The 18080-nt window shown below is 33.7% G+C and overlaps 1 protein-coding gene across 1 annotated transcript in view; it reads left to right on the forward strand.

Moving 5' to 3' along the window:
* The first annotated feature begins 3208 nt into the window (after positions 1-3208).
* Positions 3209-18080, forward strand: part of LOC132700510 (tachykinin-like peptides receptor 86C) — a 68174-nt gene continuing 53302 nt past the window's right edge. The window contains exon 1 of the mRNA XM_060667875.1: positions 3209-3342. The gene's annotated coding sequence lies outside the window, so the exon portion shown is untranslated. The remainder of the gene's footprint in view (positions 3343-18080) is intronic.

Consider the following 18080-nt stretch of genomic DNA (forward strand, 5'->3'; position numbering starts at 1 on the left):
GCGCCTGTTATAAATACCGTTATTGGTCACCATACTTTCATCAGACCAAATCACTTTATATGGAAAATTAAAACTCTCATCACACATCCTGGTATACCACTCACAAAAATGTCTACGTCGTTCGTCGTCACCCGGTTTTAATCCTTGACATATTCTGAATTTGTAAGGCTTAAATTCATTTTTCCTTAAAATAAACTGAGCTGTAGATTTAGCTACCCCATTCTGGTCTTCAATTTCTCTGGTAGAAGTTTGTGGATTTTCGATAACAGATTGTAGAACAATGTATTGGTTTTCTTCATTGGAAGGTTTTTGTCGGGATAATGCAGGATCCATATTCTTTCAGATTAAATAACAAACGCCGAAAAATACTCTTGTCAGGTTGTCTCCGCTCTGGGTATTTGTTAGAATACATACGCTCGGCTTCCACACAATTTCTTTGGCATCAGATGTAGCAAGACAGCATATCACATTTTTCTTAGTTTGTAAAATTACCTCCCTCCATTGTAGAACAAAATAAATTAGAAAAAGACAACAACAATAAAAATACAAAAACAATAACTAAAGGAATAAACTTATGATCGACTGATAACAAAGACAAATAACATTAATGTGTCATTGAAATTGACTGGATGTCATTTTGTCATGGCCTACTCCATTTAAATGCTGAAATGTATTAAAAATCCATTTTTCTGGATAAAAACATAAGTAACCGCATTGTATCGTACATCGTTGAATTCGCAATGAAAAGCACAACCTAATACTGTGTGTACTTTTTTTCCGTCCCATAAGAAAAATCAAAGTTGATGGTGGTTCCATGGAATCGAAACGCTGTAATGAAAATTTGTTAACGTCAATTTGGAGAGATTAAAAAGTGCCAATGGAAAAGTGTTTTCCGTTTTTTCATATCTTTTCAAATAGCTTTAAAAAATAATAAAAACGAAATCGCAATATATCGGTTTTTCTCGGATATTTCCGGAACGGCTTGGAATTTTCAAATTTGTAAAACGGGATCTTGTTCGGTATCAAAATGCGCAACTTATGTCTAATTTAACCGACACTGTATCTCTTATAGTTTCCGAGATCCCCATGCTGTTCATCCTTATCTTGGACACACTGTATATATATATATATATATATATATATATATATATATATATATATATATATATATATATATATATATATATATTCTCACGTATTGATTCACGGATGGAAAAATGTGATGACACTATATTCCGGGATATCATCCGTTGGGTCGTTGAACTCCGACTGGAATCCTGCATCCGACTGGAATCCTGCAAATCCTGCATCCGACTGGAATCCTGCAGACGTTTCGCCAAAATCTCACTTGGCATCTTCAATGCTCGCGCTCCGAAAACACTTCGAACACTTCGTATATATGTATGTATATATATATATATATATATATATATATATATATATATATATATATATATATATATATATATATATATATATATACATACATTTTTGGTTAGTTTTGGTTGCATAGTTGATAAATTCTGAAATTAAAAAAAAGGCGAATTTAAAACAACTTAAGAGAAAAACACAAAACCTAAGAACCACTTGCTTAGAAATAAAACCATAGTTATTTTAATCTAATAAGCAAAACACAACTAATGTTAGAATACAACATATTAATACTTTTCGTAATGGATCGGTAACTGTAGGCTGTAGGGTGTATAATATTGGGTTTATTGGTAGCATTGGTAGGGTGGTTTGGTTTGGAAAATTCTATTTTTAAATATGATATGTCCCATAAAAAATCTAGATGAGTCAGATCACACGATCTCGCAGGCCAATCAGTTCCAATCCGTGCATTGTGAGCGGAGCAACCATATTGCTGATAAAAGTCTCCATTTTCCGATAAACCAATTGCAAAACTGTCTTCTTCGTGTAACTGGTGGACTTTCCTGGTACGATATGACTTAAGTTTATGTTTTCTTTAAGTAGTCAAAACCATATGCTTGGATTTTCCAATACATTTATATTCAAATCCTGGGTTAAATTATTTTCTATGCGTGTCTTTAACTGACATTGACCGCTATATGCACGGCCTACTAATACATAAACAACTATAGCCAACTATGATTGCCATATAAAATAAGAAAATTGTATCGATTTATGAGAAAACGGGGAACTGTAGATAAAATCTGAGCGCGCCACTGCATTTGCCTCAAATTAATGACTTAATAACATATTTATCCGCATCCAAAATCAAGACATGTAAGTCGATATTGCTCTAACCGTGTACAACAACTGTAGAATATTTTACTGGCAACTACAAGTGGACAGTAAGGACAATGGAGTACGACATTTAGAAATTTGATTAAAAAACGACTAAATATGAGAGTAGCAAACACGTCAGCCACTGGGTCTGTCGAAAATATTGTAAAAAAGTAATAAACATAAATGACACCTCAACCTAAATCATAAATCAGCGTTTAGTGACAATGCTGCCCAAAGTTGAACTTTTCTTTGAGCTTTTATTCGCAATTTAAGTCGGGATAAAGACTAATATTCCGTTTTCGCTAGGTTGTTGAACCCTCATTTATTATATTTATATTAGGAGGCGCCATCTGCTGGCTATGCAACCAATCGCAATCATATAACTTTTATCTTAGCTTTAAAACAGTATGTAATATTAAAAAAAATTGCAGAGTTTATAAATCATTTCATAAATTCGAAAGAGATAATAGTAATAATGCTAATGATCACATCCATAGGTGGAATACTGGGAAATAAGATTTTGATATCTTTAATGTTGTTGATTAATTCAAAAGAATTTTTTATTGCAAATTTTGGTTTAAAATCTGTGTGGAACTTTCAAATATTTACTAATTTTGTTGAGAGTTTAACCGCTTGAGCTGTTACATAAGACACGACTGGTCTGATGGGCATATCTTTATGAAATTTAACTAAAGAATTATAAAATTGAACGCGCGGTACAAAGTTCACTTTTGCTTCGAACATCTTCGTAGCACCAAAATGTAAATTTTCTGCGAATTACCCGTATAAGCTCGACTCTTGTGTGGATTCACGATATGATCAAATGCTCTCCCCGTTTAGTACGCATTTCTTCTGCGTAACGGAAAAGCTCAATCCTGTAGAAACTCCCGCGCATTCCGTGCGATCCCGAGGAAATTTGAAGTCGCGATTCCAGTTTAGTTCCCGCGAGGCGTCGCGGCGTATATCAATAGCGTCGGGACGCGTCGGAAAAGTGTCGTCTATCTTCTACCGCGTACTTGTTGCCGCTAAGTCGTATAAAAAAGTTTTTGATGCGATCCGGACGATTGAAAGTTGACCGAATTAAATCCCATAGTAGGTTTCTTCGTTTCTCCTACAGAGTACAATTCAACTACTTATACTTCGTAAAAAAATTGTAATATAATTATTCCTTCTAGTACCAAACCGTCGAAAAGTATCCTAAATTTTTCCAAGGTGTCCATTTTCACTCTTTTTTTATCAAAAAAATTATTAAAATATTCTAAGTTTTCTATTTCAATTTAATTCAATCTTTTTTTATATATTATTGTATTGACTTCGTTTTTCTTACTTCATTGCTATATTTATTTTTACGTCAGTAATTATTTATTTTTAAATAACTCGATAACTTTTTTCTGATACGTGCTTCATTTGTTTTGTAATTATATTTAATGTAAATAATATGGCATTGACTTTACTTTTACTAATATTGGATTTTAGATTCAGATTGTCCTTTTACATCTAGTTTCCCTCTATACTGTTGTACCGCAGAATTTTCTCAGCCATATATAAAACCCAATCGTAAGGAACGAAAGGAACCGAGATACGGTAATAATATTACATATTCGGGAAATATCCGTATGTTCACTCCTCACTTTTGATAGTTTCATCACTTTTGGGAACGCAAAAAGCTAGACACCCCATTACCCCACGCATCATATACCTAAAGTGGAAGCCCCAGTATACAGGGTGATCTAGACGAAATTTTATATTTGGCAAAAGGTATGTCCATTTTGTTTTGCTGTCCGGTGTCAAAAGAATGAATGTCTTTGTTTTAAAAAAGGTGTTTTTATTTTTTAAGACATGAATACCGACCTGAAATATTAGCAAATTTGGTAAGGTCAGGTATTTATTAAATAAACAACAGCTTCTAGACTATCCATCTTCTGAGACTAACCAAAACTAACCAAAACTATATATCGTTGCATTTATTCTGCAATATAAGATCGCACCTATCTGAAATGGCAATTGAAGTGTCATTAACATATTATACCGTGATTATAAATAGCACAGGACCTAAAACCGTTCCCTAACACCACAAAGACGAATTAATCTGACGACGAGAGATTATCTTTATCACTTAAAATACTGACAAACTGCTTGCGCTCCTGCAAAAGAGGGTCTATCCAGTTAAGAATATCGGCAATCCTGTAAGCAATACTGCAAAATGAGGTCACATCACACTTCAAGTTCAGTATAGATGAAAAATCTTTGAGTAGAAACTGTGTATCAAACTTATTCGTTTGATACACCCGGAAAAGTTGATAGATATTACCTCATGTCCCTGGTCATTTTATATGCTGCTTGACAGTGTTACCTGAACAGTAGATACAGTCTTCCTCTGAGCCGTAGATTCATTGATCTACATCATCTTTATGGAAGCATGAAGAAATCATCCGCAGTGTTAAGAAATAATCTAATTCCCGGTGGTCACAACTCAACCTCTTCTGTCTGTTGCGCCTGAGTTACCATTCTGCACTTACTATGTCTCCGTTCTTGTAACCCTACGTAAATCTCCGCTCTCAGTATCAGTAGAACAACAGTTACCACTTGCTTTTTTATTTGTTCTTGCCTTGTCAACCACCACTATAATCTGAAGTTCAGTTTTGTCATTTATGCTGAGGTGATGTTTGTAAGCTTTTATTTGTATATATCTCGGAAGATTTATGAGTAAGTCAATTGGCAGGACAGCAGTTACCACTTGTATTTTGCTTTCTCAGTATAATTTTCTGCATTGCACTATTTTTATTAACAATTTCTATCTAGGTTTTGTCAATTATCCTGAGGTGGTATTTGTAAGCTTTATTTGTATGGCGAGTTTATATAATCTCTTGCCAGTCTTCTTTTTAGGAGTATAGACTAGGATGCTAAATTAAAAATTACCTCAACTAAACGGAGTAATATTGCAAATAATTTGTCAAGACTCCTTGACATAAATTTTCTGCCAATTTAGCGCCATGTTCTTAAATATAATATCATAGAAGACCTCCGGATCGACGAAATTAGAGGTCTTGAGGCTCTTAAAGCTTGACAAAATTAAATCGCAGCGGAGAACAAAAACGATCGCCGCCACTGTTTAACGACGATGTTTGTATTGGGGAACAAGTTTCCCCCCCGGGTAAACACGTACTCGAAATTTACCTTCGTCTCACCGGAAATTTTGTAGTTAACGGCGCCACATATGCCTATATCGAAAGTAAACCCGACTCCAATATTGGTTTTAATATAAACCCACATGATAGCATCTCCCCGGTAGGAGAAAAAATTCCTTTTTCGTAAACCCAAAAGCACAAATGAAATTCTTTCTGCTAATAAACAACATCTTAAATACTTCACTTTTGTTTTGGTATTTTGTCTGGTTTTGTTAACTTATGTTTATATTTACATTATTTAGATGCAAAATATTTACCTCAATTCTAGAGTTCATACTTAGGAAAAAATATTTTTCTTTAAAATCGACCCCAAACACTTCATTAAATTACATCCCCTGCACTGATAACTCCGTTCTATCAATCCCTATGAAACTGTTCCATATATTCTTCAGATATATTTTAGAAAACTGTTTCCACTTTCACATAGTTGTCGCCCTTATTGTTGCCCACAAAACACTTCGTAATGACGCGGAATACTCTCCTAGCTTTTTTTTTCCTTGTCAACCAGTTTGTCCTTCAAATCTTCAGATAACAGTTTTTTAATTTTAGCTTATTTTTGCTTTAGGCAAACTGGGAAATATCCCCTACCAAATAGTTTCAATCTTGTTAGGAAATGTTGTTCTCGAAAGAAATCTTGAAGAAAAGCCATATTTTAGAAAGCCACTTCCACATAATTGTCGGTCTTATTGTTGCTATTTTGAAACTGAAATGCCGACGCGACTGGTATCGGACCATGGACGATCGGCGAAAGGACTGTCAAGACAAAGTGATGAGACTTGAGTTCCGTTATTTACCGATTAAAATTTAACACCCGACACTTCTTGAGTCGGAAATTGCGAATGACTCGACATACACCCCCAACCCCCTCAACTACACACACAGGCCCTTATCGGAAATTCCGCACCAGCAAGTGAGCCGACCTCCCACGCGTGAGCGATTTTCTGGTTCCATTACTTGGGGATAAAAATTTCCACACCCCACCCCCCCTTTTCATTGCCATCGGAGTTAGATATACGAGGTGGTTCACAAAGGACGTTTACGGCGAACGTTACATTGAAAAATTGGTTAGTGCCTTCCAAAAAGTAGCATGAACATTGAAATTTTAATGGGACACCATGTATATTATTGCATTTTCCGATCCGCTGATACTTTATGATTGTTTTTGAGTAAATAAAAAACATAGCTTCAATTAAATTTTAATTACTACGACACTGGAGCCAGTATAAAGTTTAAAGTTTAGACGTAGCTTAGAGAGGTGTCGATCAGAATTTCCTAATATCGAAATCTACATTATACAAGGTTGGTCAAAAATAATGATTTACTGCTACCAGGTACAAACATATTTTTGAAGGTATATTATTCCATATGCAATTGAAATTAAATTTCCTTTCAAAAAATATAATGTCCCTATACCTAAATATTTGACCAGTTGACCAGCAAGATCGCCCGATCTCATGCCATTAGATTTTTACACACAGGGTGCATTATAGTCTATTTGACACCGGTACCACCACCAATCAACTTTAACAGATTTTAAATTAGAATGCAATAGTGAGCACTTCGAGCACCTAATGTGAAAATTGATAGAATTTCTCTTTGTGCAATTTTTATTTTAAGCATCTAATGTTTTGTTAGTGTAAATAAAATGATTTGAAAAGCTTTTCTTAATTCTGGAAAATTTCCTCTTCTCAATATTCAGGAAAAGGTGATTTATGCCACAATAATCCAGTTCTCAGAGAAGCTTTGGTTTTATTTCAGAAACCAAACGATCTGCGTATAGAATATGCGATAATATACACCGTTTTACATTTAAAAAAAGAGCACTTTTCACCACTTTTGTGTCTCGTAGATAAATCATTGGTTTTAACAACCCCGTATAATATAGAATGAATTTCGATATTAGGAAATAATGTACTCCTTTAGCCACCTTCACAATTTTAATTTTCTGCTGGCTCCAGTGCCTGAGGAACTAAAAAAATTATGACAAATAAAAGAACCACTTCCATGTTCTAAATAAAATAGTTGATTAAAAACGCTCTCAATTACTTTGATTTATATTTATATTTATAGCAAATATAAACAATATTTATAGCAAATATAAACAACAAATTTAAAAATTAAGCAAAACTGAGGAAAACACAACCTACAAAAATAGAGAACAATTTAAATGTTCTAAATAAAATGATTCATTAAAAGCGCCTTCAATTACTTTGATCTATCCATATTTTTACTGAACCGAAAGAAAGTTTACAGCAAATGTAAACAGTAAAGGCAATAGTTAAGTAGTTAAGCAATTAAGCAAAACCGAGGAAAGTATAACTTTCAAAAATGAAGAACAATTTCATTGTTCTAAATAATATGGTTAAATACAGGCGCTCTCAATTATCCTGATGTATCCATTATTTCGCTGAACCAAAACAAATTTTATAGCAAATATAAATAATTAAGGCAACAGTTAAGTAGAACTGAGGAAATTATAACTTACAAAAATAAAGAAGAACTTAAATGTTCTAAATAAAATAGTTGATCAAAGCCGCTCTGAATTCCTATATTTTATCCATTATATCGCTGAACAAAAAGAAAGTTTCTAGTAAATATAAACAATAAATGCAAAAGCTAAGCAAAACTGAGGAAAGCATAACTTACACAAATAAAGAAAAACTTAAATGCTCTAAATAAAATGGTTGATTAAAGGCGCTCTCAATTACCTTGATTTATATATTATTTCGCTGAACCAAAACAAGGTCTATAGCAAATGTAAACAATAAAGGCAATAGTTAAGTAGTTAAGCAATTAAGCAAAACTGAGGAAAGTATAACTTACAAAAATAAAGAACAATTTTATTGTTCTAAATAAAATGGTTGATTATAGGCGCTCTCAATTATCCTGATGTATCCATTATTTCGCTGAACCAAAACAAATTTTATAGCAAATATAAATAATTAAGGCAACAGTTAAGTAGAACTGAGGAAATTATAACTTACAAAAATAAAGAAGAACTTAAATGTTCTAAATAAAATAGTTGATCAAAGCCGCTCTGAATTCCTATATTTTATCCATTATATCGCTGAACAAAAAGAAAGTTTCTAGTAAATATAAACAATAAATGCAAAAGCTAAGCAAAACTGAGGAAAGCATAACTTACACAAATAAAGAAAAACTTAAATGCTCTAAATAAAATGGTTGATTAAAGGCGCTCTCAATTACCTTGATTTATATATTATTTCGCTGAACCAAAACAAGGTCTATAGCAAATGTAAACAATAAAGGCAATAGTTAAGTAGTTAAGCAATTAAGCAAAACTGAGGAAAGTATAACTTACAAAAATAAAGAACAATTTTATTGTTCTAAATAAAATGGTTGATTATAGGCGCTCTCAATTATCCTGATGTATCCATTATTTCGCTGAACCAAAACAAATTTTATAGCAAATATAAATAATTAAGGCAACAGTTAAGTAGAACTGAGGAAATTATAACTTACAAAAATAAAGAAGAACTTAAATGTTCTAAATAAAATAGTTGATCAAAGCCGCTCTGAATTCCTATATTTTATCCATTATATCGCTGAACAAAAAGAAAGTTTCTAGTAAATATAAACAATAAATGCAAAAGCTAAGCAAAACTGAGGAAAGCATAACTTACACAAATAAAGAAAAACTTAAATGCTCTAAATAAAATGGTTGATTAAAGGCGCTCTCAATTACCTTGATTTGTATATTATTTCGCTGAACCAAAACAAGGTCTATAGCAAATGTAAACAATAAAGGCAATAGTTAAGTAGTTAAGCAATTAAGCAAAACTGAGGAAAGTATAACTTACAAAAATAAAGAACAATTTTATTGTTCTAAATAAAATGGTTGATTATAGGCGCTCTCAATTATCCTGATGTATCCATTATTTCGCTGAACCAAAACAAATTTTATAGCAAATATAAATAATTAAGGCAACAGTTAAGTAGAACTGAGGAAATTATAACTTACAAAAATAAAGAAGAACTTAAATGTTCTAAATAAAATAGTTGATCAAAGCCGCTCTGAATTCCTATATTTTATCCATTATATCGCTGAACAAAAAGAAAGTTTCTAGTAAATATAAACAATAAATGCAAAAGCTAAGCAAAACTGAGGAAAGCATAACTTACACAAATAAAGAAAAACTTAAATGCTCTAAATAAAATGGTTGATTAAAGGCGCTCTCAATTACCTTGATTTATATATTATTTCGCTGAACCAAAACAAGGTCTATAGCAAATGTAAACAATAAAGGCAATAGTTAAGTAGTTAAGCAATTAAGCAAAACTGAGGAAAGTATAACTTACAAAAATAAAGAACAATTTTATTGTTCTAAATAAAATGGTTGATTATAGGCGCTCTCAATTATCCTGATGTATCCATTATTTCGCTGAACCAAAACAAATTTTATAGCAAATATAAATAATTAAGGCAACAGTTAAGTAGAACTGAGGAAATTATAACTTACAAAAATAAAGAAGAACTTAAATGTTCTAAATAAAATAGTTGATCAAAGCCGCTCTGAATTCCTATATTTTATCCATTATATCGCTGAACAAAAAGAAAGTTTCTAGTAAATATAAACAATAAATGCAAAAGCTAAGCAAAACTGAGGAAAGCATAACTTACACAAATAAAGAAAAACTTAAATGCTCTAAATAAAATGGTTGATTAAAGGCGCTCTCAATTACCTTGATTTATATATTATTTCGCTGAACCAAAACAAGGTCTATAGCAAATGTAAACAATAAAGGCAATAGTTAAGTAGTTAAGCAATTAAGCAAAACTGAGGAAAGTATAACTTACAAAAATAAAGAACAATTTTATTGTTCTAAATAAAATGGTTGATTATAGGCGCTCTCAATTATCCTGATGTATCCATTATTTCGCTGAACCAAAACAAATTTTATAGCAAATATAAATAATTAAGGCAACAGTTAAGTAGAACTGAGGAAAGTCTAACTTGCAAAAATAACGAAAAACTTAAATGTTCAAAATTAAATGGTTGATTACAGGAGCTCCCGATTAACAATAAAGAGAAACATTATGCAAAACTTTCACAAATAAATAACCAGTTAAATGTTCTAAATAAAATGGTTGATTAAAGGCGCTCTCAGTTTCTCTGTTTCATCCATTTTTTCACTGAACCGAGAAACTTTAAGTAAAAACCATAAAATGAGGAAAGTTTGGCTACCAAAACCTCGAAACCGGCTAGTTTTCTCATCACTAGAACAAAGGCCTTGCGGCAACGCTTAATGACGTTTTCTAACACCGAAAATTAATTTCGCGGCACAAAAGTCCACAAAAAATTAAGTTCCTTAATTACAGTCGAGGCGCATCAGAAAAATTTTCAATTTTAATTTTCAACCTGTGCATTTTTAATCGGTGCAAACAATGGCGAAGCCGTAAACTTGCATGGATAGACGACGTTACGGTCCGTAATGAAAATCCTCCAGATGGGGCCTCCGTCTCTCTGCAATGGGACACCTGCGACCCCCGTTGTGAGATACTTAAGGAAATAATGTAGGGGGGGGGGGGGGGGTAATAAAAGGCACCGGGCCAATGACGACCGATCGAGATGAGGACCCGGGGGCGAATTCTTGAAAGCCCATCACAAAATAACCTTATTTTCTTACGATTTTGAAATGTTAGCTTGTTAATGGAGAAATACGATTTTCGTGGCGGTTCGGCATTGTGCGACTAGATTCTGTGACATTCGCACAAATGGTCGAATGTTCGAGATGGTAGCAAATGAACGAATGTCCAAATGAAGGTGTAACGGAACGAGTTGAAATTGATTTAATATTTTATAGTAGCTCACAAAAAAGGCATTTTGCATGTTTAATGCAAAAACGTCGTATTTTGCGACTAATTCAACCCTGAATTGGTTTAAGGGTTAATAAATACGATGGGGTACCCATAAAAAAGCGGAATTGAATTGCCGCGCGCAGAGCTTGCATAGTACACCTTTCTGCCGCTAGGTTGTGGATAGTACAACTTATTGCGAGTTCAACGCCACCTTCGTTTTAAATTTAACTTGTTTTGTTCACTTGCAGTGCCATTTTTGGTTAACGCTGTTTTTTTTGTTGTTTCGTTTTTTTCGATGGCAACTTTAAAAGAACAACGTGCAGCTGTGAAATTTTGTTTTCTGCTGCTGGAACTGTTTCAATGTTAAAAACAGCTTATAAAGACGATGCGATGGGAAAAACTCAAGTGTACCAGTGGTTTGTTCGCTTCAAAAATGGCGACAAGTCAATTGATGACCGACCTCGTTCTGGACGTCCATCGACTGCTCGAATCGACGAAAATATTAATAGGATTCGATAGTTTGAGCTCACAGACCGTCGACAGACAATTGAACAATTATCAAAGATTAGCGGGTTGTCTTGGAGCACGGTTCAGCGAATTTTAACCGAAGATTTGGGAATGAAAAGAGTTGCTGCCAAGTTTGTTCCTCGTGTTCTGACTGACATGCAAAAAGAACATCGAATTGAAACATGTCGTGCTTTGAATCAACAGCTTGAAACGGATCCAGATTTTCTTTCAAAGATCATTACTGGTGACGAGTCATGGTGCTATGGTTACGATCCAGAAACGAAGCAACAGTCCAGCCAATGGAAGACGTCACTGTCTCCCCGTCCAAAAAATGTCATCAGGTCAAATCAAACATCAAAACGATGCTGATTTGCTTTTTCGACATCAACGGCGTAGTTCATGCAGAGTTCGTTCCACCAGGTGATACCGTTAATCAAGCTTTTTATCTGGAAGTTTTAAGAAGATTGCGCAACAGTATTCGACAAAAAAGACCCGATAATGCACCTGCACAAACAGCCATTTCTGTTAAGCAGTTTTTGGCTAACAATGGCATGGTTCCTCTGCCCCATGCTCCTTACTCGCCTGATCTCGCTCCGTGTGACTTCTTCGTATTTCCACGTATGAAAAGGGACATGAAAGGACAGCGATTTGACAACATTGAAGAGGTCAAGAAAAAAACGAGGGATGAGCTGTCGGCTATAGCCAAAGATGTATGTATGTATGTATGTATGTATGTATGCATCTTAAGGAGGGGACAACATAATCATGAACACTTGAAGAACCAAATACAAGACAGGAGTTGCAAGCATGTGTAACAACGGAGACCGAGAAGTTATTAGTAATAAAAATATTTGTAGAAATATCTAGTACATTACACTGTTCGACTGGTACTAAACAAGCGTTAATAAATTTCGATTGTGTTAACGTAATTTTAGAAATGCCGAAGGTGCCTTACTTCCTTCAACTCAGTATGTGCCTCTATGCAGAGGTGGAGGCAATCGAATATAATTGGAATACCTGACTAGAATTCTGGGAGCAAGCGAGTGACCTAGATATTAGTTTGGTTAAACAGTCTACCACAAAAGCTTGGAAAAATGATTTTACCTTCATCGGTGATATTAGCCAAATTGATGGACCTGCCCTCAATCAAGTATGGGCATAAATTTTGTTTTTTTATCCATGATTGGCAAATATTTCATAATATTTTATATAATAAAATAAAACAGGTATAATAAAAACGGCGTTTTTGGCCACATTAGTCATTTTTCAAAGAAACTTCCTGCTTTGCTGCCTGTAATGCTTTTTACAAAACTTCTGGATTCCTCCTGCGTCGTTTTTTGCTTAGTCGAAATTGCTGATGTTTCGCCAATCATCCTGTTGGCTTCTTCGAAGAAGCGTGAACTGTGTCTAGACAAAGTTTAAGGTTTCGTGTATAATACATATTAATATTTGAAAAAATATTATTTTAAATTGCAATTACCAGTACAAATTTTAATATTTACCGAAGTGTGCCGTAACTTTCAAGTTCGACGAAATGTGAAGGACATTTTATACGGGGTGTATTCACAATTAAATTACATCGATTTTGCGAAAGTTCCATAGTGGTTAGCAAGAGCACGATGCGTACCTCTAGGACAAGAATCCGCGAAGCGCCTTCTTTTTAAAATAAAAAGGTGATTCGCGCTATTTGCTGCGAACTTGCCCCGTTCACCGACGATTTTTCGAAAGCAATCTTGTTACGTAAAGAGAGAATACACGTGATATAACTATAGAAGCTGTTCCAATTCCAGAGACACTGTTTTCAGACAATATTATTTGAAAAATTATTCAAGGATATCAACTCTATAGTTCCAAAGTTCTCGCGAGGAACTACACATGAAAAACATGTCCCTTTGAAATTTTTTCAAGAATTGAATTGAATAATTTCGACAAATTCGAATTTCGGGTAAATTATGCTCTCTCCCACTCTCCGTTCCATTGCAGTGACGCTAAATATAAATCCGACGTGCAATTTCATTCATTCGACTGGAATCGCCGTTTCGAGGACCCGTTCGATAATGGACGTGGTTTTTGACTCCATTCTAACGCGAACCGACGATGCGTCCTTAGCCTTTAGGGATACGTCCCTGCCCTAGGAATGCACTCGAAATATTGAATGAGGAAAGAAAATCGCAGAGATCATATTATTATATTTATACCGGCTGTCCAAATAGTGTTTTATTATTTGTTTTAGTGAAAAATTAAAACAGATACGCCCGATATGGGGTTGATGGGGTCTATACCGAGTCTATAAAAAAATGCGCTGTGTTTGATACTCTACATTTTTGACGTCGTTTTCGATAACGGTAATTTCACAAATGAATAAACAATTTTACTTCTATCCTATACTTGTCTTGAAGTTAGTTATTATTATTATTATTATTATTAGTTACTGCAAACAACTTTGGTACCTTGTATATCAAAAATAATTGAATCAGTACCAAAAACCAAATTCACAAACATTTTGAGAAGTTTAAAAAATTAAAATATTACAACTTTGATATCTTGAGCCTCAGTTGGTTCATTTCCAGCTGAGAGGGAACAATACGTGGCTTATAAGAATAAAACCAAGCGTATATTACCAGTGAGAAATAGGGTTGTGCAGATGTAAGTAATGGCACCTACCCTCTTTCTGATATATATCATCGACCGCCCTAAACCCTTTTTGAATGGTTGGCTGGCGTGGTTTGAATACGTTTTTTGCGTTGTATAATAATTTTTAAAAAATCTTACTGAAGCACCTGCTGAAGCTGAATTAACAAGAGCTAATGACTGGTTTACAAAAAATAGCTTAACCTTTAATCTTCTCTCCAAGGCACATCGGCCAAGTCAATAATGGAGACAGTGCAAAATTCTTGGGAACCATTTAGACCATAAACTAAATTGGTGTCATCAGACCAGGTGGCTAAAAAATCCCAAAAAACATCTTTCTAATATGTAGCCCAAAAGGCCCTGTTGATTGTGGCATATTTATTATTGACAGCATTTCATGTTCTAATTTTTCTCCCACTAGCTTTATGGTCTTATAAACTGGGGCCAGGGTCCCGCCGCAGCACGAATCTTTGGCATACAACGTAGAGGGGATGTTAGCTTAAAATCCCTACATTGCCAAGCGCTTATATACTTAATTGTTTACTTAACAGATTACACACAGATTTTTTACATCTGAATAGAGAGACAGAATATTGACAACCTTCGACCTGATTTCTTAGGTCTTGATGTGGGTAGGCTAGGTTTAAGTTACCACTGCATCCATTTTCTTACTAAACTTACAGACAAAACAACTGCCAATAAAAGTCAGTCTTTTTTTAATAAAACAGTCATTTTACAGCTTGGAGGAGTTTATCTTTTTCAACATATAAGTATACTACTTAGTTTAAGTTTATTAGTAATCATTCTTATTGCGTGTGTAATACAGGGTGTGTTGAATCGTGTGCGAATTATGCAAAATATGTGCGAGTCTAGTGTATCTCGGGAGATGCTCTATTCTATCTATTCTATTGAGACTAAGGAAGTTATAAACAATGTTTATTTGATTCTCACGTGGTGCCAGCAAGCAAGCATCTTTAGAAGAAACCGCACATTGATGAAAATTCCAACATCAACTGTATGGAAAATTGTGAATAATTCCATTTCAGCGAGGAAAAAAAGAAGCGATGCTGACATTTTCTCGAGCGTAGATGAAGGTGATCAAGATATAATACGGCGTAAAATTCACCAGTTATACAAGGAACAAAGCGTGCCTACATTAGATATCTTAATTAGGAGGCTTGAAAAAAATGAAACCGGTGTTATATGTGGCAGAACTACCTTATGAAAGTGTATTCAGCTCATGGGTTTTAGATTTTAAAAAAATGACAAATGGCAAGTTTTAATGGAGTCTTTTAGAATTCGGAAATGGCTACTGGAATATCTAGAAAAAATTAGGATTAATAGAGAACAACGAAGGCCAATTATTTACTTGGATGAAACTTTCTCATGTGACACAAAAGCAACAATCCAAAACTACATTTATAATAAAGCATATATATATATATATATATATATATATATATATATATATATATATATATATATATAAACATATAAAAAGCAGTTAACTGAAGTTCTATAAAGCTTGAACCTACAAAAGGAATACGTCTGTGATAATTATGCAAAAAAAATATAGGGCATACAGTTTTACACCTTAGCACTGTATATTTAATCCCATTGAACATGTTTGGCAGCAACTGAAATCTGCCATTCGTCGTAGCAATGTTTTTCCCCGTGTCAACTCCAATGTTCTCAAACTTATAGAAACCGAAGTTTTTAACATCCCTCCGCAAAGTTGAGCAAATTCTGTTAAACATATAGAAAAAGCACAACAATCGCATATCCATATTGCAAATAATATAGAACAAATAATAATTAGAACAGACGATGATAGTGATAGTGGCACTGATATATTATGTGAATAATTTTATGTAATTTAAATAGGTAATAAAAATAACTTATAGTTTTATTTTAGATTTAAACATAAATACATACATAAATAAATAAATATTGTTTAGTATCTTTCCTAACACAATCCCAAATAATTAAATTCTAAGCAAAGTACGGACCTGTTCGGAGATATTTCATTCTTACAGCTTGCCCGGGTCTTTCCTTAATTCGTATCAGTTAGTCACTTTCTTATATCTGTAAACAGACTTTAACTATATATAATCAGATAATTGTACCTCTTCGATTCTCAGATTTCGGTGAAAAGTTTCTGTGATAATTTTCATTCGGAAGAAGAAATTTTAATATGTATTAATAAAAGGAAGCGAAAAATAACATTAAAAATAAAATAATTTTTTTTTTAATGGAAAGTACCTATTTTTATAATCTTGTCATATTAAGCATTAAAAATTAAAGCAATTTCGTATAATGTTGTATATGCCTAATTTTTTTACACAAATAATATGCTGTTGTCATACGGGTTCAGTTAGTGCAAGGTGGATACGACGGTGTTTGAACAAAACAAGTGCTAAAGTAATGATTTACCATTTCATAGTTCATCATAGTCTTGCCGATACGCTTATAAAGATCCAAACAATACTCGATAACGTTGTTGAATATTTTATTAACGAACGATCAATAAAAAACTGATAGCTTACAAAGGATAATAATTATTGTGACAGTTGATCGATATATCCTCGACATAATGGCATTTCTAACATATTCAGTCCCATTTAAATAACCGTTGACGGTCGTGTTTGTGTAAATTAAATGTTTAAGTTACCCCGTAGAAAAAAATCTAGTGGAGTTAGGTCGGGACTTCCTGCTAATATCTTGACTTTCGTGATAAGGAGCGTCATCCCACTGCCAAATGAAATTTCGTTGTTCCCTTTCAAGCGCTTCGTTTTTAACAAAGTGATGTACACTTTTTAAAAGCTCCAAGTAGCCTCGGGAATTTAAATTCTGATCAAAAAATACTGTACCTATTATTCAGAACCTCCAAATAGCGCACCATACTTTGACAGAAGTTCTCTCGGATTTGTAACTTCCATACGTTTTTCATTGTTCTTCAGTAACGGGTATTTTGCCAATCTCTCCAAATAATATTATCAAATATTATTTCTGAAAAATGTCCTGATGTTGTAATCCCGTTTCACTGGACAGAATTTATAGGACTAGCAGTTGTTTATTTAAAGCCACGTTCGAAGCGTTGTCCTTTTGACAACAAAATATTAAGTTGCTCTTCTTCATTCAAAATGTCTATCTTTTTCTTTCTTCCATATATTCTAAAGTGTTGGTATATCCTTTTTTTGGGCTTCTCCATAAGAGCTTGTACTCTGTGTTACACATGATATGCAAGCAAGCGAAAACATTAAATTTATGAACAAGAAATAAATAAATCAGTAACATGTCAAAAAATATTTGAATTATGACAGTAATCAACAATGTAACCCACATCCAAGGAGGCAGCGTTCTAGCCGTCAAAGCCACCTTACACTAACTGAACTTATATGGCAACAGGGGTGAGACTCTGTAATTCGTTTTATGTGAAGACGGAACATTTTTAAACTCTGCCGAACGTATTTCCGAACTTCAACGCAAAAGATCGCTAAGAGGTTCTCTCTAAAAATCGCATCCGTGGCACGTATTTATATATGTGGTTTGTTTTTTTACTGGTTTTTTTGAAATTTAAAAGTGTCTGCATATACAATTATGTAATGGTTTTGTATTATGTAAAACGTTAAATTAGTTCCTGTTGCTGCAATATTGTAGTTTTATTTTCTGTGTTAACAATT

The sequence above is a fragment of the Cylas formicarius genome, unplaced genomic scaffold, assembly GCF_029955315.1.
Source record: "Cylas formicarius isolate icCylForm1 unplaced genomic scaffold, icCylForm1.1 PGA_scaffold_4__25_contigs__length_36172078, whole genome shotgun sequence".
NCBI lineage: Eukaryota > Metazoa > Arthropoda > Insecta > Coleoptera > Brentidae > Cylas > Cylas formicarius.